The sequence below is a fragment of the Podarcis gaigeae genome (assembly GCF_964106915.1).
Source record: "Podarcis gaigeae genome assembly, chromosome: 1".
Taxonomy (NCBI): domain Eukaryota; kingdom Metazoa; phylum Chordata; class Lepidosauria; order Squamata; family Lacertidae; genus Podarcis; species Podarcis gaigeae.
The window spans coordinates 36,097,875-36,120,673 of NC_139678.1; the positions used below are offsets into that span (position 1 = coordinate 36,097,875).

The 22,799-nt window shown below is 42.6% G+C and overlaps 1 long non-coding RNA gene across 3 annotated transcripts in view; it reads left to right on the forward strand.

Annotated features, from left to right (window-relative positions):
- The window catches only part of LOC310846719, a 39,337-nt gene extending 28,764 nt beyond the window's left edge, over positions 1–10,573 (forward strand). For all 3 annotated transcript variants that reach the window (XR_014565515.1, XR_014565516.1, XR_014565517.1), the window contains 2 exons: positions 2,767–2,885; positions 10,362–10,573. This is a non-coding gene — a long non-coding RNA (uncharacterized lncRNA). The remainder of the gene's footprint in view (positions 1–2,766; positions 2,886–10,361) is intronic.
- Positions 10,574–22,799: the final 12,226 nt, after the last annotated feature.

Genomic DNA, 22,799 nt, shown 5'->3' on the forward strand with positions numbered 1-22,799 from the left:
ACAGGAGCATATGATGGTGGGATGGATATAGGGAAAGTGGATCGAGATAAGGACTAAATCTCCCCAAACATCAAGAGGATCATTCAGTGAAGCTGGGAAGCAGCAAATCTAGGACAATGAAAAGGATGCATCAACATACTGGATGGAACATATCATAGAAAGTTGTAATAGTCTTTTTTTTAAAAAAGGGGGTGGGGTGGGTGGGGCTTGAAAAAGAAATGCACAAGATAAAATGCCTTTTGTCTTCCCTACCTTTGCAATGAAAATACAGTGGTACCTCGGGTTAAGGACTTAATTTGTTCTGGAGGTCCGTTCTTAACCTGAAACTGTTCTTAACCTGAGGTACCACTTTAGCTAATGGGGTCTCCCGCTGCCGCCCCGCGATTTCTGCTCTCATCCTGAAGCAAAGTTCTTAACCCAAGGTACTATTTCTGGGTTAACAGAATCTGTAACCTGAAGCGTCCTGAAACGTCTGTAACCTGAGGTACCACTGTATGCTGTGCTGTCATGTTGCTGAGCCGACACATATAATATATTATAATTGAACTTTGAATATTGAAAGCAAGGTTCCCTGCCCCTTTCTAGCTATGTTTCAAAGGAACATAGGTGGAAAGCCTGCAAAAAGACCACTTAATCCTTATAGCAGTAAACATCCCAGCCAGTATCTCCCATGTAGCTCAATACCCCCTCAAAATCCACAATACAAGAGAGACTGTTTGCTTGTCCTGCTCAGTTCCTCTTGAAACAGATATCTATTTTGCTCAGTAACTCCCCCCCCAACAACATAGACCACAATCTACCCCCACTGAAATGCATGGAAGATATGCAAGAATATTACTGATTTGGCACAAGAGAAGATTCCAGTGGATTGGGCCCATAATCTTTTCATATATCACTTTGTATTTATAGTAAGTTTAAGAAAGACAAAGAAAAGGAAGAAACTGTTTTGCTTAGTATGAAAGAAAGCCGCAAAATGAGCATTCAGCATGAGGAGTATGTCAAGGAACAACAGTACCTAATACAACACTCTGGAAAAATGGTAAAAAGTACAAGTGTTCACACCATATTGTAAAGTAAATTCTTTAGAAATTGCTCTGTTATCTCAGAGGTAGCAGACATACCATATGCCGTGTCTAGCAGTTGCTATGGTAACTACTCTTAAAATTTTAACACAGGAGAAACGGTTGCCTAAAATCTCCATGGCTTGGGAGGCCATATTCTGCTCAATAGTTAATGCCCTGAGCTTCATTAAGAATCTTAATGCAGATTTAGAGTTCCATTTTTTAAAAAATTGTATTTAAATTGCATCATAATTGTGGGATATGCTGGTATTTGATACTTCTGGTTTTAGGTAGGTTCACACATTACAGTTGTGATACTGAACCTGCCTAAAACCTTATTTGCGTTGTGGCTCCTTAATATGGAACCTGAGGTGTGCAGCGGGGTGTATCTTGTATGGATGTATTGATTGCCCCAGTCATGGACAGTCTCTGTGTCATCACCCAACTATTCTAAAAGTGGCACACTGCATCCAAGAAGCTATAGCAGTGAGATGGGCTTGGCCAATATTGCAAGTCACTCACTCTTATGACCACCATTTTATTATTATGCAGAGGCTGTTTCAAGTGGTCTTCACCTGGCTATTGCACAGCACACATTTTCCCACGGGAGCGAAACAAACCACAATAGACTCAGCTGTACAGCTGCAAATATAAGGTTTTAAGTGTGTTTTAAGTGCATTATGCGAATAATAATAATAAAATTTTTTTTTATTTATATCCCGCCCTCCCCAGCCGAAGCCAGGCTCAGGGCGGCTAACAACAATAAAACAGTACAAAAGTACAGCACAAACAACACTCTAAAATCATTCATTATAAAATTGATTCAATGAGACACTAGATGGGGCCAGTGAGCTGATGGCAAATTCTACATATATTTTAAAATGTTTTTTTTTTAAAAAAAATTCACAGCATTTTTATATACAAGTAGACAAGTTCAGTATACAATATTAATGCCAGTCTTATCTACATTTTCTCAATAACACCTTGAAAAAAAACATTATGAGAAGCAAGAGCAGGCCCTTAGCTAAATTAGGTGGTGGAGGGGTGAAGTAGCTGTTTTGGAATATTGGGGTTTTCCAAAGGGAAAGAGTAGGGTTATCTTTATAATATATTCTCTAAAATGGGCTCCCTAAAAACGTTCCCTAACTCAGAATTTGATGGCTGCTTTCTTTCCTCACAAAACAGGAGTATCCAGTTTTAGGAGAATGAAAAATACCGGTAGTTTTCACAGAAGGAAAAAGGGTGTGCAGAACAAGGCCAAAACCAAAGGGGTCAAGGGGTCAAAATACCTCCTCTGTGAGGAAAGCTTAAAATGTTTGTGGAATTTTAGGTGTTTTTTTGGGGGGGGGGACAAGTAATGAAAGGAGGGAATTCTAGACATTTGTAAAATTATGCATGGTGAAGAAAAAGTACAGTGGTACCTCGGGTTACACACGCTTCAGGTTACATACGCTTCAGGTTACACACTCCGCTAACCCAGAAATAGTGCTTCAGGTTAAGAACTTTGCCTCAGGATAAGAACAGAAATCGTGCTCCGGTGGTGCAGCGGCAGCAGGAGGCCCCATTAGCTAAAGTGGTGCTTCAGGTTAAGAACGGACCTCTGGAAAGAATTAAGTACTAGTACTTAACCCGAGGTACTACTGTACATAGATAATCTCTCTCTCTCTCTCTCTCTCTCTCTCTCTCTCTCTCTCTCTCGTACTAGAACTTGAGGTCATCTGCCAAAGCTATTCTCAGGATAGAGAAAAAGAAGGGCTTCTTCCCAAAAAGCAGACAATGGAAATCACCACCACAGGATGAAGTATGGCTACTCACTACCACAAGGTGAAGTGTAAAGCCAACTTAGATGGCTTTAAAAGGGGGCATTAGACAAAGTCAAGGAGGATAAGACTATTAATTGCTGCTTCTAGTAGTGCTGCTAGCTCCAGGATCAGAGTCAGCATGCCTCTGAATACCCTGGGGGACTAACAGCAGGCGAGTGTTGATAGAGTTAGCTGCAAAAACATCTATATTTTTAGACAGTGATACAAGATACATATAATGGCATACATAGGGTCACAGAAACACGCAAGGGTTATACTGTGTAGGGATGGATGAATCTGTCAGTTTTGGTTTCTCTCTATTTCTCCTTTTTCAGGTCCTATGTTTGGTTCACCTCATTTCCCCATACTTTCCTGAATTTTTCATTAAACAGCCACACAAAAATTCCCATATATTTTCTTCTGCGTTGTATATGAATAACAGAATGCATTTTTTATTTTCATTCATGCACCAAGTTTTGCATACACTTTCCACTAATCTAGGCAGTTTTGTACGCATCCTTTGGTTGGAGAGCTGCACCACAAAATCTGGAGAAGCGCAAATGGCAAAGGAGACCTGTGTTTTGCTTCACGTACTGTTTTGCGAAGTATGAAAATACATTCATATTAAAATGTGAACATGATCTCCTCCATCCTAAATGCTATGTCGATGTAGTCAATTGCCCATGTATAATCTTCACTGCAACATCACTTTAAAATATCAAGCAGTGGCCCCATCTGCAATACACATCTGAATCATCATCATACCACTTTAAACAGTCATGGCTTCCTACAAAGAACCCTGGGAACTGCAATTTATTAAGGGCAATGAGAGTTTTTAGGAGACCTTTATTCCCCTCAAGTGTGCCTCTGAATTTGAGTTAGTTGTGGTAAAAATAACAATTAACCCAGATGGTCACATGTGCCACAAGAATCACCACAAGAAATGATCAATATTTGAGAAAGCAGTTACCAGATCATAGACTGAATGACTGACTGATTGATTGCATTTATATGCCAGCTTTCTGTGAAGTCACCTAAGGTGGTTTGCAATTTTCAAACCCCAAACAAATAGATGGTGCAAAATATAAAGTTGGCCCTGGGGGTTGGGGAGGAACAGTTTGACTTGAGTGGGCCCTGATCTTGGCCACATTCACACCATAAATTTAAAGAACTATGATACCACATTAAACGATCATGGCTCCCCCCCCCAAAATCCTGGGAGCTGTGGTTTGTAGAGGCTGCTGTGAGTTGTTAGGAGACCCTTATTCCCTTCCCAGATCCACAATTCCCTGAGTGATTTCATAATACAGTCATACCTCAGAAGTCGAACACCTTGCGAGTCAAACGTTTTGGCTCCCGAACGCCAAACCCTGGAAGTGAGTGTTCTGGTTTGTGAATGTTCTTTGGAACCTGAACGTCCGATGTGGGTCCACGGCTTCTGATTGAGCTTCCTGCAGCCAATTGGAAGGCCTGGCTTGAATATTTTGGAAGTCGAATGGACTTCCGTAACGGATTCTGTTGGACCTTCAAGGTACGACTGTTTTTTAAATGTTTGATGTAAATGTGGCTGCTGTCTTTGCATGCACACTCTACTTCCTTCGCAGTTGGTATCAGTTCTCCCTGTGAGGAAGGAGCGGGCCCCGATGTTGTCTTTGCCTGCCTTGCTTGTTCTCTTCTTCCTTTCCACAGGGATGTTAAAAACCTGGTAACTAGCAGCCTCCACAGTGGTACTTCGGGTTAAGTACTTAATTCGTTCCAGAGGTCCGTTCTTAACCTGAAACTGTTCTTAACCTGAAGCACCACTTTAGCTAATGGGGCCTCTTGCTTCCGCCATGCCACCAGAGCATGATTTTTGTTTTCATCCTGAAGCAAAATTCTTAAGCCGAGGTACTATTTCTGGGTTAGCGGAGTCTGTAACCTGAAGCGTATGTAATGTGAAGCGTATGTAACCTAAGGTACCACTGTACACTGCAGGTGCTTTTTCTATATATTTAAGATTTCTATCCAACCATCCAAACGGGATTTTATTCTCCTAAATGTTGGTGCATTTGTGAGGGTCTGTGGCAGAGGATGGGCCAAATACACACCAAGTCTCAGAATGTGGCCACCTCTGCCCACCCCTGATTCTGGACAGGTGCATTACCTGCTCCCAAATTTGCTTTTTGGGATGGAAAATAGATGGGCAAAATCTCTGGGGAGTTCTGAAAGCACATCAGTTTGATTTTGCAAAATTAGGGAATCTGAACAACTAAACCATACTCTTTCGTTTTTGGCTCAATTATATTCTTTCAAAGGATGTGTGAAAAAGTAATGGGCCACACAATTAGTAATTATAAAAGAACAGAGTTGCCTGTGTTTTTTTGGAACTTGTGCATGGAGAGCTCAAATGTTATCGTTGCAGGATTTAATTTAACGATCATTTATTCCCAAACTTGGCTGTGTGCTTTCATTATTCTCCATGCCCGGGTGTGTGTATGTGTGTGTGTGTTTAAATGAGAGAATCATTGGGAATTGTGTACATGTCCTCATCCTAATAAACACATTTTAGATGTGGCATTTTGGGGCATTTAATCACCAAGTATCCATCTTGTCTTTGAAGCTGGCTACATGCTACAGTGGTACCTTGGTTTTTGAATGTAATCCATTCCGGAAGACCGTTCGACTTCTGAAACGTTCGAAAACCGAAGCATTTACTTATGGAAGCATTTACTTACGGAAAACTCAATATGGAAGCCGCGTGGCTTGTTCGACTTCCGAAAAGTGTTTGGAAGCCAAAGCAGTTACTTCCGGGTTTTTGGCGTTCGAAAACCAAAACGTTTGACTTCTGGGACGTTCGAAAACTGAGGTACCACTGTACAGTATAGGTTAAATGGTAGCTATAAGCTGCCTCTGGTAGGATTGCCTCCAGGTCTGAAGGACCCTTCTTGGGCCTGTTTCCTGCGCATTGGTTTGAGACTGTGAGGCTCGGTGAGGCCCTCCACTGCTGTGGGGAAGCCCGGCCCCTCAAGTTTGTGGTGGCTCAGCCCTATCCCCACATACTTTGGTACCATAGAGTTGGTGCCTATTGTTCCCAGGATTCTTTGGAGGAAGTAATGTGCTTTAAATGCATGTGGTGTACGCAGCCAGTGAATCATGTCAGTGCAAAACGAGTCCCTCACTTATAGCTGGGCAGGGCAGCCCGTTCTCCCTGGAATGTTCTCTCCCAAGCAGTAGGGAGAAAACTGCAGCAAACTGTTCACACCATTTCATTTCTTCACTGTTTATCTGCTCTACACAGACTTACGAACAACTCTAGGGAAAGAAAAAACACAAAGGATGATATAACTAACAAACATGATGTGACTGACAACTGGGCAGTGAGGATGTACATTTTAAAATGCAATACGGAAACGGTGAGAATTCATTAAAGAAAACAGTGGTAGGCAGGCTGATTGGATGAAGATTACTTCATGCCTGCTTGATGGTATGTTCTGCAATAATTCTCTGCTTGACATTGTGTTTGGGGCTGCAGAACATTCATGATTTCAGTCTGACCCCAGCAATTCCACCTCCTGCGTGGAGAGCATTTGCTTGCAGGAGGTGACCTGCCGCTGAGTATACATCAAGGCACTGATGTTCACAGTATAGCTGATAACTGGTGGAAATGAAATAATCTGTATTGACACATTTGGAAGTTTCACATCTTATCCTACTTAACATGCTAACGTGATAATTGCTAGACTGATGATTTTTCCAGTGACACATCTCCCTTTGTCAATATTTAGACCTGTGTATAGAAAGCTTATCTAACACACCTGGCTAATTTTCACTTAATTTAAAAATAAATGGAACATGTTTAGCTTGCAGGGTTAGTGGAACAAAAATAAAATGGGAAAGGGAAGGTTTCTTTTTTACCATTTTCTTTCTTGAAATATATGCACATTGTAGAGTTACTGATACACAGGTTTGGGGATTGGCAATAAGGATAATGGATTCTCTCCTAAATCCCCTCTTTTAAAAACTTCATTCAGGTCAAAGGTTGGAAAAAATTAATTCCACTGACATAAATCCTGGGTCAGTTTTCACTGACTTGAGTGCTATCTATTCACCATTCTACTTATCAATTTATTTATGAGCACACACACACACACACACACATACACATACACACACAGACCAGAGATTGTAGGGAGGCTTATGAATAAAAACAGTGGTACCTTGGGTTACAAACACTTTGGGTTACAAGCAGACTCCGCTAACCCGGAAGTAGTACCTCAGGTTAAGAACTTTACCTCAGGATAAGAACAGAAATTGTGCAGTGGTGGTACGGCGGCATTAGCTAAAGTGGTACCTCAGGTCAAGAATGGTTCCAGGTTAAGAACGGACTTCCGGAACTAATTAAGTTCGTAAGCAGAGGTACCACTGTACAGTCAATTGAAGCCACTATTGGTGATTTTTACTGGAACTGTAAAATAGCAGGGTGACATCTGGTTTCGTCTGTCAGTGAGCAAACTGGACACACAGAAATTCCTCTTCCTTTCCTGATCCTGCTCTTTCCCATGCATCCAAAATTTGCTCTGTGGGGTTGGAAGACCCTCCTGAAAAGATCTGATGTCACAGTAGGCTGCAGGCAGAAGAAATTCAATTGCGTAAGCAAATTTCTGTTGACATGATATTTCCCAGAATGTTTAAAAACTTGTTCCTTGTTCTTGGCACCCCAAGTGGTGGGATGTTTCTGGGACAGCACTCTTCTGTGTTTGATTTTCTTTGGGAGGAGAGATCACTGTAAGCTTCTGGAATTTTGTAGTAACACAAGGAGCTGCTGCCTTATACTGAATCAGAGAATTGGTCCATGGCTGGCAATGTGTCTCCAGGATTTTAGTCAAGGATCTCCCAGAGTCCTACCCAGAATTAATCCTGGGACCTTCTGCATGTCCAACAGATGCTCTTCACTGCGCTATGGACCACCCTTGATAATATTTAACTTATTTACAAATATGCAAGCCATCAAATACACCAGCCTTCTATATAAAGTGAACCTACCTTCAAGTTTCATTCCTCATTTTCTTTTTTTGCTATTAGGACAATGTCTGAATGATGCCAAAAAGATTCAGAGTTTGCATTCCTGTTTGCGTAGCATTTCAGCCTGCGTTCTGCCAACACCTGAAGACATTTCTTCCCGACCAGTTTTTAATTTTGCTGTGACAACTAAGTTTTTTTAGTTCTGTTCTAGCTCTCTTTGGTCTTATAGCAACTTTTTTTTGATGTGATGCTATTTTTATTTATTTATTTACTTCAGTTTTCATGATTTTATAATTTATTTATTTTTGCTTTACCAGCCACTTTGAATGACATCCCTTGGAGTGAGAAACGTGGGTTATTAATTTTTATCACTCACTCACTCACTCACTCACTCACTCACTCACTCACTCACTCTATCATCTATCTATCTATCTATCTATCTATCTATCTCTATCTATCATCTATCTATCTATCATCTATCTATCTATCTATCTATCTATCTATCTATCTATCTATCTATCTATCTATCTATCTATCTATCTCTATCTATCTATCTATCTATCTCTATCTATCTATCTATCTATCTATCTATCTATCTATCTATATCTATCATCTATCTATCATCTATCTATCATCTATCATCTATCCAGTCTGATTTCCAGGCAGGACAGCCAGTGTAATCTTTAATTTGATAACAGCCTAGTGCTTCTGCCCTGAATGCTGGAGACATTACTAGCCATGATGCAGCTGAATGAAACATATGAACACAAAAGAAAGATTCTGATTTACGACGTTAGTTTTCAAGTGGTGGGTGAAGTTGCAGAAGCTGCTGGCATCCCGATCTAAGGTCACATGAGGATTGTCACACAAGGCAGGGCATTCTTAGTGGTAGCACCATGTCTGTGGAAGTCTGCCCCAAGTTAAATCAGGTTATACTTCAGCTGTGTTCAGGCACATTTTGAAAACTCACCTGTTTGCCCAGTTCTTTTGGGTGCGATTGGTGTTAGGTAGGTAGTATCTGCTGCTATTTTTATGGATGTGGATCTGTTTGATGTTTTATATGTTTTTATGATTAATGCATTGTTTTATGTTGCTAGCTTCTCTGTGTTCCTTTTTGGGAGAAAGGGTGGGATGTAATAATGACCAATAAATACAGTGGTACCTCAGGTTACATATGCTTCAGGTTACAGACTCCACTAACCCAGAAATAGTACCTCAGGTTAAGAACTTTGCTTCAGGATGAGAACAGAAATCGTGCTCTGGCGGCGTGGCGGCAGCAGGAGGCCCCATTAGCTAAAGTGGTGCTTCAGGTTAAGAACAGTTTCAGGTTAAGAACGGACCTCCGGAACGAATTAAGTACTTAACCAGAGGTACTACTGTAATATAAAGGTGGGCTACACCAATAACATTCCTGTATGTACTACTTCAGTAAGACTTCCAAGTAGATGTCTATGATTGTGCTGTTTAATACAAGGAGAATGATGGAGAGAGACAGAAAAAGGAAAAAGAGACATACAGACAGACAGAGTAACTGATATACATAATATTAAAAGTGGGTCCCTTGTCACAGGTTGGGGTTAAAGGAGAGTTCAGGTCTAGAAACTTTAAAGACGTCCGTCCTATAGAACATATATGTATATCCTTGGATCTTGTTAGCAAGCAAACTTTCCAGTCAACGTGTATCCTATAATGCTTCACTGTTTTATGGTATAATCAACAACAAAAGTAGGTCCAAGTTTTGGAGTTTGAGATTCCTGCTGCTTGAGTTTTTCATCATTGGTAAATGTTTGGCACATGCTGATTGCGATCAAAATACAAACATAATTTTAAAAAGAGAACTTGCATTACCTGAGTTTAGGCAGTTTTTTTGTCATAACTTTGAGAAGGATACCAAATTCAGTTAATGGGTTAGAAAATAAGGGGGGGGGGGTGTACGCGAATATATTTATGTACAATGACATTATGCGTTTTTAGGTCATTGTGAACCATTAAATCTTTGAAGCTCTCTTCTATCTACTACTTATTGCATCTGAAAACTAATGCTTTGCATGGGTCCTAATGACTATGGCGTAAGTGCAGAACTAGAAACCATAATGTGACACTCTGAATGCAGATACATCCATGCAATGTGGGGGATCATGAAGAAGCCAATGAGTTATTGTTCCGTATAGTGTGCTATCAAGAAGAGTGTCTCTTCTGTTCTTACTGCTAGAAAGGTTTCAGACCGATTGGATTATCTGTGTTTGCAAACTCCTCTTTAACCCAACTGCACATGAAATTCCCTGCCTTGCTGCTTTTCAGACTATGAGTGGCATCTGTCCTTACCCTGTCATGCCAGCATAGCTTTGTAGCACGGACTTGTTTTGTGAAACAAGCCTAATTTGCAGTGCTAACAGTGGGCAATCACTAATCTTTTTGTCTCTGCTGGCTGTGTGATTATGCTGCATTCAGCGTTGAGATCTGTTTTGAAATTCAATTTTTGTTCATTTATTCCCAGTGTCACAAAGCAATCTGTTGTCAAGTCCTGTTTTGTACATTCGCGGGGAAGAATCAAGCAAGAAGTTTGTTTCTGCGTGATCATCACCACCACCATCGCCACCACCACCATCACCATCATCAGGCCTTTATCTTACAGCTGCATGTTCATTAATGTATTTTGCTTTTGTCTCTATTCTCAATTTGTGCTGAGGAAAACACATTTCTCTCAAAGAGTTTGCTTTTATTGCATGTCTGATACTTTGCCCCTTGTGCTGGGAGTCTTTGCATTGTGTTGTGATTGCCTCCACATTTATTAGAAACAAATCTGGTCTCTGCTACTTGTTTACCCTCATTGTGTCTTTATGTATGGGTATCTGTTTTTAATTAGGCACACTCTAAATCATTCACTGCTTGCTAACACTTTCATTGGGGAAGCACAGTTTTCAGTAACCTCGCAAATATCCTGAGTTCTTTGCAAAATCAAATCCGTATCTCAAAATAACTTTGTCATAGTCTCTTGTTAGCAGTGACACACACACACACATATATACAGACATACAATCAGTCTGTAATTAATCCATCTGTTAGCTGTTCAATTTTACACTGTGCATTAATTATGTGCTTATTTTCCACAACGCAATGGTCAATGGTTTATCCTTGTGTCAGCTGACTAAGAAAGGATGCAGCTAGCTCATGATACACACTCATTAACTCCATTTCCATTTGCAATCATAATCCACAGCCCAGACAAGACAATGTTAATCTGGATTTACTGCTATTAGTCAATGGGGCTAAATCAGCCTGAAGCACCATATTTAAGCTTTGATGGTTTTCTTTGTTTTCTTTAGAAGGAGTAACCCATTCTATGTCCAGAGTGTAGGGTTTCCCATAATGCTGTAATCAATTTTTTTCAAAAATATTGTGGCTAGTAAAGTACAATATCACTACTCACATTGCCTCCTTAATTCTAGAACATATTCAGGTGCATCCTCTGATGATTCTCTAGGCTAGCCTTCAGAGCCCTCCAGACTACAACTCTCATCAGCACCAGCTGGCCTTGGAAATCAGGCTTCCCTGCAGCAAGGAAGACCCCTGGACTTGCGGAGCCTTCGGTGTGTTCTGGAACCCTGGAAAACCGGGGTTCCAAAATGTATGGGAGCTTCCATGAGTACAGCAGGCTCTTCTGCTGCAGTCATCTTTAAACTTGTGGAGGGCAGTGGTTATGGACACAGTGTGGCAGAATAAACACACTTGTGCATGCTTCCCCCCCATGTTCATTCAAGCCCACATATCAGAGGTGGTTAACTTTCAGTCCAAGCCAATTTGGGTGTCACACGGATTTACTGGAGGAGGAGAGGTAAGCCCCAATGTACTAGCAGAAATCCTTTTATAGGATTCTGCTAGCAGAATGGTTTAGTTGAATCTCCATGTTGGAGAACCTTCAAGGCTCTGATGCATGGGTCATAACTACTAGAAAACGTGTGTTCTGTGTAGTAGGCCTAATCCCGTGGAACTCCCCCCCCCCCCGAGATTAGAAAGGCACCCTCCTTGCCTCAGGTGCATAACTAAGTCTTTTTTTTGTTTTGTTCCAGCAGGCATTTTAAGGTAGGGTTTTGTTTTACTGTCCATTTTCTGCAGATTTGTTTTATGTACACTGCTTAAAAATGCGAATAATTAAGTTTGGATAGAAATTACCATATTTTTCAGTGTGTAAGACTAGGTTTTTTCCCCTAAAAAATAATGTCAAAAATTAGGGGGTGTCTTATACATGGGGCCACCTCCCCCCCATTTTCTTAAATTTGAGTCCCCCAAAATAGGGGGAGTCTTATACATGAGGGCGGGACGCGGGTGGCGCTGTGGGTTAAAGCCTCAGTGCCTAGGGCTTGCCGATCGAAAGGTCGGCGGTTCGAATCCCCGCGGCGGGGTGCGCTCCCGTTGCTCGGTCCCAGCGCCTGCCAACCTAGCAGTTCGAAAGCACCCCCGGGTGCAAGTAGATAAATAGGGACCGCTTACTGGCGGGAAGGTAAACGGCGTTTCCGTGTGCAGCTCTGGCTCGCCAGATGCAGCTTTGTCACGCTGGCCACGTGACCCGGAAGTGTCTTTGGACAGTGCTGGCCCCTGGCCTCTTGAGTGAGATGGGCGCACAACCCCAGAGTCTGTCAAGACTGGCCTGTACGGGCAGGGGTACCTTTACCTTTACCTTTATACATGAGGGCATCTTATAGACAGGAAAATACGGTAAATAAAAATAATATCTCCAGAATCATGGCAATGTTCTCTTCAAATCTTTCTCTTTTATTTTGTTACTGGTGTGGCAGTCAAAGTGAAAATAGTCCTGAATGAGGTCACTCAGGAAATCTATGGCTGCAATTTAAAGATAGGATGCCTTTGTTTCAACTTTTCCTCAAGTAAGAACATTTACTGTATTCCGGCATCAATCTGTGGTCACTGCAGTATTGCCAAGTTGTTATAAGAAACTCTTGTGAATCCAAATTATGCATTTGCACTAACAAGGCTGCCTAGGATTTTCCACATTATTTACTAGAATGTAATACCTTGAACACATCTGGACAGGAACTGCAACCCACAGAACAGCAATTTGTGGTTTTAAAAAATTGAAATAAAAACTGTGCACCAGGGTGATTGTTTCTGTCTTGGCTGTCACTGTATATCTTTGGTTTGTAACAATAAACATGATTGATTGGTTGAAGTCCAATATTCTTTCCACTGGATCATACCATTTGTCATATTGCTTTTCACTTAGTCCCTGTTTGAGAAAGGACAGAACCCACCAGGTGAAGAAAAGCCTCTTTTTAGTCAGCATGCTTGACTCTTCCAAAGACATGATTATAGATGAGCTTCTTCTTGCTTGCTTGGCAATTTCCAGCTCATTGTCTCATCTCATGTTCCAGGCAGTGCTGCCAAACAGTGAGTTCTCAACATCAGCCGAGGAACATTTTTTAATCTCATCATGCTGCTGTTATTGTGAATTACTGTTTTGGTAGACTGTAAATCATATGAGCTGTTGGCATCACAAGGTGTGTTGCAAGGGAGGGGGAAGCCCAACTTGTCCTCACATCCATACACAGTGAAACCTCAAATACCTAATATCTAAAATGTTTGGCTGGTCAGAAGTTTGGATGAACATAAGGCTTACTTCTACAGGGCTCCGTTGCCAGGTTTGTTCAGATAAGGAGTCTGCTTTACAATGTAATTTGCGAAACAATGTCCAGAAACTCTCACAGGGGGTTCTCGTGAACCCAGAAACCATGGAGTGCCGTAGGGTGCGATACTCTCCCCGATGCTTTTCAACATCTTTATGCGCCCCTCGCCCAGCTTGTCCGGAGTTTTGGCTTGGGCTGCCATCAGTATGCTGATGACACCCAACTCTATCTGTTGATGGATGGCCATCCTGACTCGGCCCCAGACACACTGATCAGATGTTTGGAAGCTGTGGCTGGATGGTTACATGGGAGCTGGTTGAAGTTAAATCCTTCGAAGACAGAGGTCTTTTGGCTGGGTTGGGACGATATGGGATGGGGGGGCAACTCCCATCTCTTGCGGGGGCGCAATTAGTGCCAGCACTGTCCGTTAAGAGTTTGGGTGTAATCTTTGACACTTCCCTTTCCATGGAGGCGCAGATTGCAGCTATAATAAAGGCGGCATTTTTTCATCTCCGCCAAGCTAAGCAGTTGGCTCCTCACCTCTCTCACCCTGACCTAGCCACTGTGATCCACGTGATGGTCACCTCCAGACTGGATTATTGTAACTCGCTCTACATGGAGCTGCCCTTGAGACTGACCCAGAAACTCCAGCAGGTGCAGAATGCCACGGTGAGACTCCTTACGGGGTCCTCACTGTGGGATCACATTCACCCAGTGCTATACCAGCTGTACTGGCTCCCGGTGGAGTACAGGATCAGGTTTAAGGTGCTGGTTTTAACCTTTAAAGCCCTATACGGCCTAGGGCCCTCATACCTATGGGACCGCTAAATATTTTCCAGTTGCAATTTTCAGGTTGAAAGCAGTGATTCTGGTGGGGTAAAAATAATTCCTGGAAAGCAAATATTCACCTTTTTGATCCTTCTCATTGTTTCCCATAGCCGCTACTGCTTTGAAGCCATTCTCCCCTGGCTGCTGCTGTCTTTCTTCTTCTTGGATGAGTCACATGGGTGATCTCAGCCAATTGGGCATCATGAGGTAGACAGGATGACATTGTGGCACAAGGTATCAATTAGATTATTTAAGTATGTGATGATGTCATTAAAGGTGAATGAAAATACATCAGGGTGAGGAAATGCCTCCAGGATTAGACAGTCACCACTTCTTCTTTGTCATTTATGCTCTACCTTTCCCCCTTAAGACACCTTACAGATAAAAACAAGACCTGTTAAAAACTTAGTGAACAAGATTCACCCCGACTTTATTTTGTTTCATCCCATCTTTGAATCCAGGTTCAGAAATATGTGCATGTTTCAGTGGGCTGCCCAGTGCCCATGTGCTCCTGAGAATGGCCTTTAATCCAAGTGATGGTTCCATGGTGTAAGCTGAGACACTGCCAAAAACTTGTTTAGGAGGGACAGAGGGAATGAGCTTAGTCCCCTACCCTACTAAAAGAGACAATTGGTGCTACCAGAAATCCAATCCAATGCTGGGATGCAGAGACCCACTGTTTGTTTGGAACTGTGGATGTAGCATGGCTGGAGCAGAATCCATTCAGAATGACAATCCAAAATGAAACAGATGGTTTTTTAATGCCATAGGAACACTGGAAATGGCTTTATATTGGTCAGACCACTGGTTCATCTAGCTCACAATTGTCTACCTTGACTGGCAGCAGCTGTCCAGGATTTCCCATCTGGACCTGGACATTCTGAGAATTGAGACTTGGACCTTCTGTGTGCAAAGCAGATGTTTTACCACTGAACTACAACCAAAGTTGAATTAGCTCCATAAAATCAGTGTAAGGAGAGCTTATGCACATTTAGTGTGCTTCCCTGTTGGCTTCCCCAATATGTGGAGGGGGGAGCACAGAGCAGGGCAATGGCAGGGATGGGGTAGCCCTGCTCTCCCCCTCGCAAACCTGGAGTCAGAACTGCACAACCCACACACAAGAGAGAGGGAATAGACAAATGCATGGAGGAGAGCTCTGCCATTGACTGTTCACCATGAAGGCAAAATGGAATCTCCATGTTCAGAGATAGTATTCTGTAAACCAGAATTTGCCCAGAATGGTGTTCCCCAGATATGTTGGACTCCAACTCCAACCAGCTGCAGCCAGCACAGATGTCCCAAATAGGTCTGGGGAAGTTGATATCGTCTAAGCTGCTAGATTTCTGCCTCTGTCTATTGTTCATGAATAAAGAGGCTCTTGACTCCTGCTGTTGCTTTAAATAAGTCCAGAATCCTGCTCTCACAGTGGTCAAGCGGATGCTTGTGGGAAACCAGCAAGCAGAATTCAAGCACAACAGTAGTCTCTCCTCCTGTGCTTTCCAGCAACAGGTTTTCAGAAGCATTGCTGCCTCATACTATGGAAGCTAAGCATAGCCATTGTGGCTGTTAAGAGCCCTCTCTATGAATTTACAGCCATCTAGGCAGGCAAGCTGGAAGGAAGTTGAGTGTGTTTCTCCACAACCATGTCAATAGAGAAGGAGACAGTACAGAGGGGATCATGTAGACATTGCAGCCTACCTAACACCCTGTTCAGTGCAGGAGATCCAGAAGTAGAGTATCTTCAAGAGATCACTGTCTACTTACTGCTGAAAGACCTCCAGTGAGGAAGAGCCAATCCCTATCGCTCATATTTTTTGGGGGGAGGAGCAAGTGTTTATAAACCGTACTTTGGGTGCTCTTCAGTTCCATGTCCTAAAAGAAAATAAGCCACCCTGGTTGGGGGGTGGATGTGTGCGTCCTTGCGAAAAAACAACAAAGAACACCCCACAGCAAAACACCAAACCGTTGCACAGTAATTACAATTGTCGCCGAATAGGAAGGCAAGCAATTAAATGCTCCATAGGTGCTGCTCGTAATTGTTGCAGGCAAATCAGGAGATTAAGCATAGCAACAATGCACAGCACAAGATGGCCTAAACTCTGTTTTTCCTGCAGAACTGCAAATAGTAGCAAATCAAAAGGCTGTTCTCCTTAATTACCGCTGTATGAGGCATCAGGCTAAAAGCAGGCTCATTCTGTAATGTTTTCTATACAGCTACAGTATGAACATACAATGCAGGCCTTTATGCGCCACCTAATAGACAATATTACACACCAAATTATTGCCTGCTTTCATTTTGCAGGGAGAAATCACTGGTGAGTCGAGGCCATTGGCTTCTCAGCTTCCCCAGCAAGCAATGTGTTGACTGAACTGAGAGAACAGTTTTACTTCTTCAAGCCAGTGGTGACTATTTATACTTAAACACATTGCTTCACAACTTTCAGCATCTCGTATTATGTGACAGCGTGGAAGCGGGATGGACTGCAGTCTCCACTTGTGAGCTTTACAAGCTGGCGCTTGTGGTGTACTTTGCAAAGTTTGCACATGCCCCTTCTCTCTTTGCTCTGCAGTCATCCATCCTGTGGCTCCAGCCTCTGCGTGGGACCCAAACGCAACAGGCCCATGGAAGGGAACAGGCAGTGGCCACAGACCTCCCAGGGGTGTGCGGGGAGCAGCAAATAACACAGCAGTTTTGCACATGGAAAGCTGATATCCTCCACATTTTTGAACGTCTCACTCGAGGCATAAACAAGGCAAGCAAAAATAAGACTGTGAAACTGCTTAATTCATGAAAAGAGCCAATTATTCATGTTGCTATAGCACATTTGTTTTATTTTTAAAGTCGCATGGAAGGTCATCAGTAAACAAATGGATAGAGCTTTCTTCTTATTCGCAGTATTCAGCTGCTACGAAATCTAAATGACATAACTAAATTCAGTAAAATGTCAAGGGCCACTCTTGGAGGAACTGAATTGCAGCAACTAAATAAATAATAATAATTGCATTTTGTGAGCATTTGTTTTGGCTCAGTTTTTCACTCTTGAAATGCTATCACCACAAGATGGTTTTGAGCTCTCCCTTTTGTTGCAGAGGGAAGGGGAGGAAATGGATTTGTGCTTTTTGCGTGAGTGCCTAGTAGACAGGCCAATACAGTAGTTTGGGGTCGTTTTTCTTGCCTTGGGACATGTTCATTACAGGCAAAAAGATCCCTTTGGGTTCAATCAACACCTGGATATAGCCCTCCACCCCCTACACATGGTGGCATAATAACTGTATTATTTATACGCCACCCATCTGACTGTGTTGCCCCAGCCACTCTGGGCAGCTTAAAACATATGTCAAAACATAATAAAACACTGAACATAAAAAATGTCCCTATACAGGGCTGCCTTCAGACATCATCTAAAGGTTGTATAATTACTTATCTCCTTGGCTCAGGGGTCTCATAACTCCATACCCTCCAACATTTCTCCGATGAAAATAGGGACGTCCTAAGGAAAAGTGGGACATTGCAGGAACAAATCAGAATCTGCCCTGGAAAATAGGGACACGGAGTGACTGCAAAGGCCTGACAGTATGTTTTTACAAGTACTAGGCTGTTGGGTGGGGGTGGATAAATAACAAACAAACAAACAAACAAAGGAATGTTTTCACGTGGTGCCTAAAGATATGTAATGAAGGCGCCAAGCAAGCCTCCTTATGGAGAGCTTTCCACAAACGGGAAGCCACTGCAGAAATGGCTCACTCCCATGTTTCCACCCTCTGGACCTCTTGTGGAGGAGGCACGTGAAAAAGGGCCTCAGCTGATGATTGCAGGATCCAGGTTGGTTCAGTGGTCCTTAAGCATGCTATGCAGATGCTATCAGAAATATGGAAGAGCCAAGGGTGACTTTTCCACACCAAGTGCCCAGTCCTGCATCACCAGCACTCTGTTTCTATGCCAGGTCTGGGAGACTGAACTCTTTGCTCGAGAGTGCCATCTAGGCTTGAAGTACCAGCCCACCAGAGCATTTAATCAGCTGACACCATGTTTTACAAAGCCACAGCGCTTGGTCCTCAAGTCTAATCAACAGGTCTCTGGTGTGAGGATGCTAATTTCTCAGTGCTCCTGATCTTCTGTTGACACTGGCGAAGGAAGAGGAGTGCAGGGGGAGTGCACCGCCCCCGGCAGCATGATCCCGGTGGGGTGCCATCATGGCTGCCCCCCTGCCCGCACTGGGCGGCACGCCCCCAGGATGCACGCCAGCCCCGTCCTGCCTGCTCTCCACCCTCTGGTGCGTGAAGCTCCACCACTGCCTGTTGATGCTTCAGAGTTTGAGCCCTGCCTGGTTTTGACTGTACACCTCCCTCTAGCCCCGTGGTTCCCATCTTGGGGCACACGCTCCGCAGGGGGGCAGTTTGATTTTTAAGGAGGGCATTTTCAAGAATGAGTTATTAACAGTTAATGGCCTTTTAGGCTTCCTCCACATGAATTGGAGTTCACTTTTTGAATAATAAGAATGATATGTCGCAGGATTTTAGAGATGGCCAAAAAAAGTTTGGGAACCACTGCTAGCTCCTCCTGAGACTTGCTTGTTGCTCTACAGCTCAACCCTTCTCTGTTTTGGACCGCTCACCTGCTTTAAGCCCACAGCCAGTTTCCTCGGGGTCCCATAACCCAATGGCCTGATGCCTGACCCCTGCTGAAGGCAGGTGCCTGCGGAGCCACTAAACCTTCTTCACCAACCCCTTTCTCACAAGCCAGCACAATGCCCTCTGAGGGAATCAGTGGGAAAACATTTGGTCTCAAGGTCAATGTTTAGCATCTGCAGGTAGGGCTGCCTGAAACCCCCCTGCCTGGAATTCTGGAGAGCAGCTACCAGTCAGTGTTGACAGTACTGAGTTAGATGGACCAATGGTTTGACTCAGTAGAAGCCAGCTTCCTGGGTTCCTAGGTTTAATCTTCCAGCTCTGGGTTCAGCTTCTTTGAGATCAGCAGACCATGGCAGATTGAGCCCTTAATTGGTGGCTCACCCAGCAATACTTTGCTTGGTCAATATCCTGTAAAGAGCAGGCCTCGGCAGCTGACTAAATATGTTTACTAGAAGCATGGATAATTGATTTTTTTAATATGTTAAGATCAAAGGATTATTCTACATATGTAACAGTGTAAAAATGAGCCAAATCTGGTAAACTTAGAAATATACAGCAGGGAGATGTCTAAGTTGCGTGCTGAACAGCTATGTGGGAATCTACTGCATTAATTACCCTCCTATCATTAGTGACAAGTAATTGCCATAGCAACCTCATTGCCACCTCTCTCTCTCTCTCTCTCTCTCTCTCTCTCTCTCTCTCTCTCACACACACACACACACACACACACTGCACTGAATGAAAAGTACATAAACCTTATTTTACTGAATTGCAAGATATTATCTCGGCCACCTGACTAAATATCTGCACTTAATTTTAAAATAAAAATCCTGTGCTGTGCCATGAAAATAAAGGCTATTCAAGCAAAGACAATCAAACCAACATTAGATATTTTATAGGGGGATACTGGACTTAACCCCCCCCAATCAAACTGAAAAGGAGTTGATGTAATTAGGAATATTAGAACATTTTTTTAAACAGAGGGCCTGCTTAACCCTTTCCCTTCCCCCACCCCTGCTGTTTTCCCAACTGGAAATGAAAATATATGTGGTTTATGAATAAAACAGTTCTGTTTCCTCTCCCCCCCCCCCTTACCGTTGCTGGGTCCATTACATTAAGCAATGTAAATAAATAACTCTCATTAAAGCAACAGTACACTATGGTACTTGTGGTACAACCAGTGCTTAGCTTATGGCATAAATTTATGCTAGTAAGAACTGTGAGATTCCTTCTTTGCCATGGATGACTAGTGTGCATAATTACCTCAACTTTAGAATGTGACTGCAAAGTGGTAAGAGCTTTCAGCAAAAATTATAACCCGGCAGTAGCAGCTTGTTTAGTGGTTAAGAGCGGTAGACTCGTAATCTGGTGAACCGGGTTCGCGTCTCTGCTCCTCCACATGCAGCTGCTGGGTGACCTTGGGCTAGTCACACTTCTCTGAAGTCTCTCAGCCCCACTCACCTCACAGAGTGTTTATTGTGGGGGAGGAAGGGAAAGGAGATTGTTAGCTGCTTTGAGACTTCTTAGGGTAGTGATAAGGCGGGATATCAAATCCAAACTCCTCCTCCTCCTCTTCTTCTTCTTCCTTGAGATAACAATTGCCTTCCATGATATAGCCCCTTTTTAAATTTCTTTTAGTTTGCTTACGAAATCTTCGGGGTATCCTGGAGTATGGGGCCTTCGTTTGCTTCTCATTGGCCCAATTTTGACTCTTTTCCCCAACCTTGGCACTCACCCCCTGAATTTGCTGTTGTAAGGAGTAGTATGTGTCTGGGTCAGGCAGTTGTCGTTAGGCCACAATCCCATCCCCGGTTATCTGAGGATAAGTTCCATTGAACTCATTTGGCCTTACTTTTTAGCAGATATATATAGGATTGTGTTGTCAGTGTGAGAATAAGGCTGTTACAAAAACATGCAAATATGTGTTTTCACCTGTGAAATGCTGGAAGGTAAGCATGCAAGTGTGAGCGTAGGGCAGACCATCTTTTGAAAAAAGAACTAGGAAGTGGTGGGAGGGAGGAAGCATGACAAAAGCTGCTGGTTTTTTGTCCATATCTATCAACCAACGTCTCCTCAAGTATATCAGGGCTGAGGCTCACCTTTGAAAAATGAAGGGAAGGTACTAGGGCAGTTAAGTATGTGTTCAGGGGTTCACCCACGCTTACCCTTTGCCCCATACTTTCTAGGTAGAGGCCCACACTTTGAAGCTCAAGGTCTGAGTCCTCTCTTCCCTTGTTTCCTCCAGGAAAACCCACTTTTTAAACGCTGAATGGGAACAAATGGCAATTTGGGTTTACTGTGGCTTGCCATTTGCTCTGATTCAGTGGCAAAGAGTGGGTTTCTATGGGGAAAGCATAAGGTAAAATAATAAAATAAAATAAAATAAAATAAAATAAAATAAAATAAAATAAAATAAAATAAAATAAAATAAAAAACACTCAGGCATGGCACTTTAAAGCATGGCCCTGTGCGACACAAAAGTAAATTTGGATGAGCCCCAGTTGAGGAGATATAGGGGAAATAAATTTGAATGACTAGGAAGGAAGCAAGAAGAATGGGTGTGTGTGCAACAGATCCTCTTCGTCTTGCCTAAATACTGAGATCTGGCCTGCTGCCATAATTAAGAAGAAATATGGTGTTCAGCTTTCTTTATTGTGCACATAAAACCCTGATAAAGCCTGCTATATGTGCTACTACCACTAGATGTCGCCAAACCACCAATAAAATCACCCAGGTCTTTGAATTTAAAAATAGATTCTAGGTTTCTTTAACCCTATCATTCAGCACATTTGAATCTGAAGGCAAAATTATACCCTTTAAAACAAAAGGAAACTGGAGAAAAATGCAGAAACACGATGCATTGGTATAAACCATTTGCATCCTTCCAGTTCTTTCTATTGATTATCTAGCAGTGCATTTTAAAGCTAAATATGACATTGTTTTTGCTTCAGATCCAAAACAGAGATCGTTCCTCTGCTCAAAAGATTTTTTTCACCCCTGGGCAACAAAAGGGAAAAGATGAAGGGGAAGAAGATTATCTCTCCATGAATAAGGTGATATGCAATTTTGTGGCAACAAAGCAAACAATGCTCCCAGGTAGAAAATTCCTGGCAAAAAAATTGAATCTTCGTAGCATTTATTTTAGATTACATTTACTATTTGTTTCATTAATAAAAAAATAATTAATGCAGATTTATTTTAGCAGCAGCTTAAAACGAATGTCTATTATTTGTTTAATCAAATAAAATTACTGCCTGGAGTTGTGTTCAATTTAGATCTTTTCTTTCCTGGGAATACATTTGTCTGTATAATCCTACAAAGGCAAGGTTTTAAAGGCAGGGAACAATAACTTGTATCTGCAAGGGATTGAAATGTGTATCTGGTTGACTTAAATAACAACCTCTGTGAAGTGGGAATAGAGTTGAGGGGGGCGGGTAGGTGATTGGACCGTTTCCAGTCATTAGCTTCCAGAATGAAATGGTCGGCCAATCACACGAGCCATGGACCGACTCCATCCTCCCAAAGCAAATCTCCCTTCTCTCTTGAACTATTTAGCTCATCTGCTGCTGATGCAACTGCACAATCGTGTTCTGATGCTCCGTCTCGGGACGAGGCTTGGCCTCTTGTCAAAATACTGGGCAGCATGCAAGCAGAAACAAATATCCATTTGTGCTCCCCTTTAAGTAGCACACATCAATTAGTTCACCGCTGCAAGGATTTGCAAGTATGTTGCATGTCTATCCTTCCTGGTATCCTGCTCCCTTTTAATTGCTCTGGGTCTCCATGTCCACATGAGCGATTCATCCAAGGTTGGGGGTGGGGGGTCAACAAAT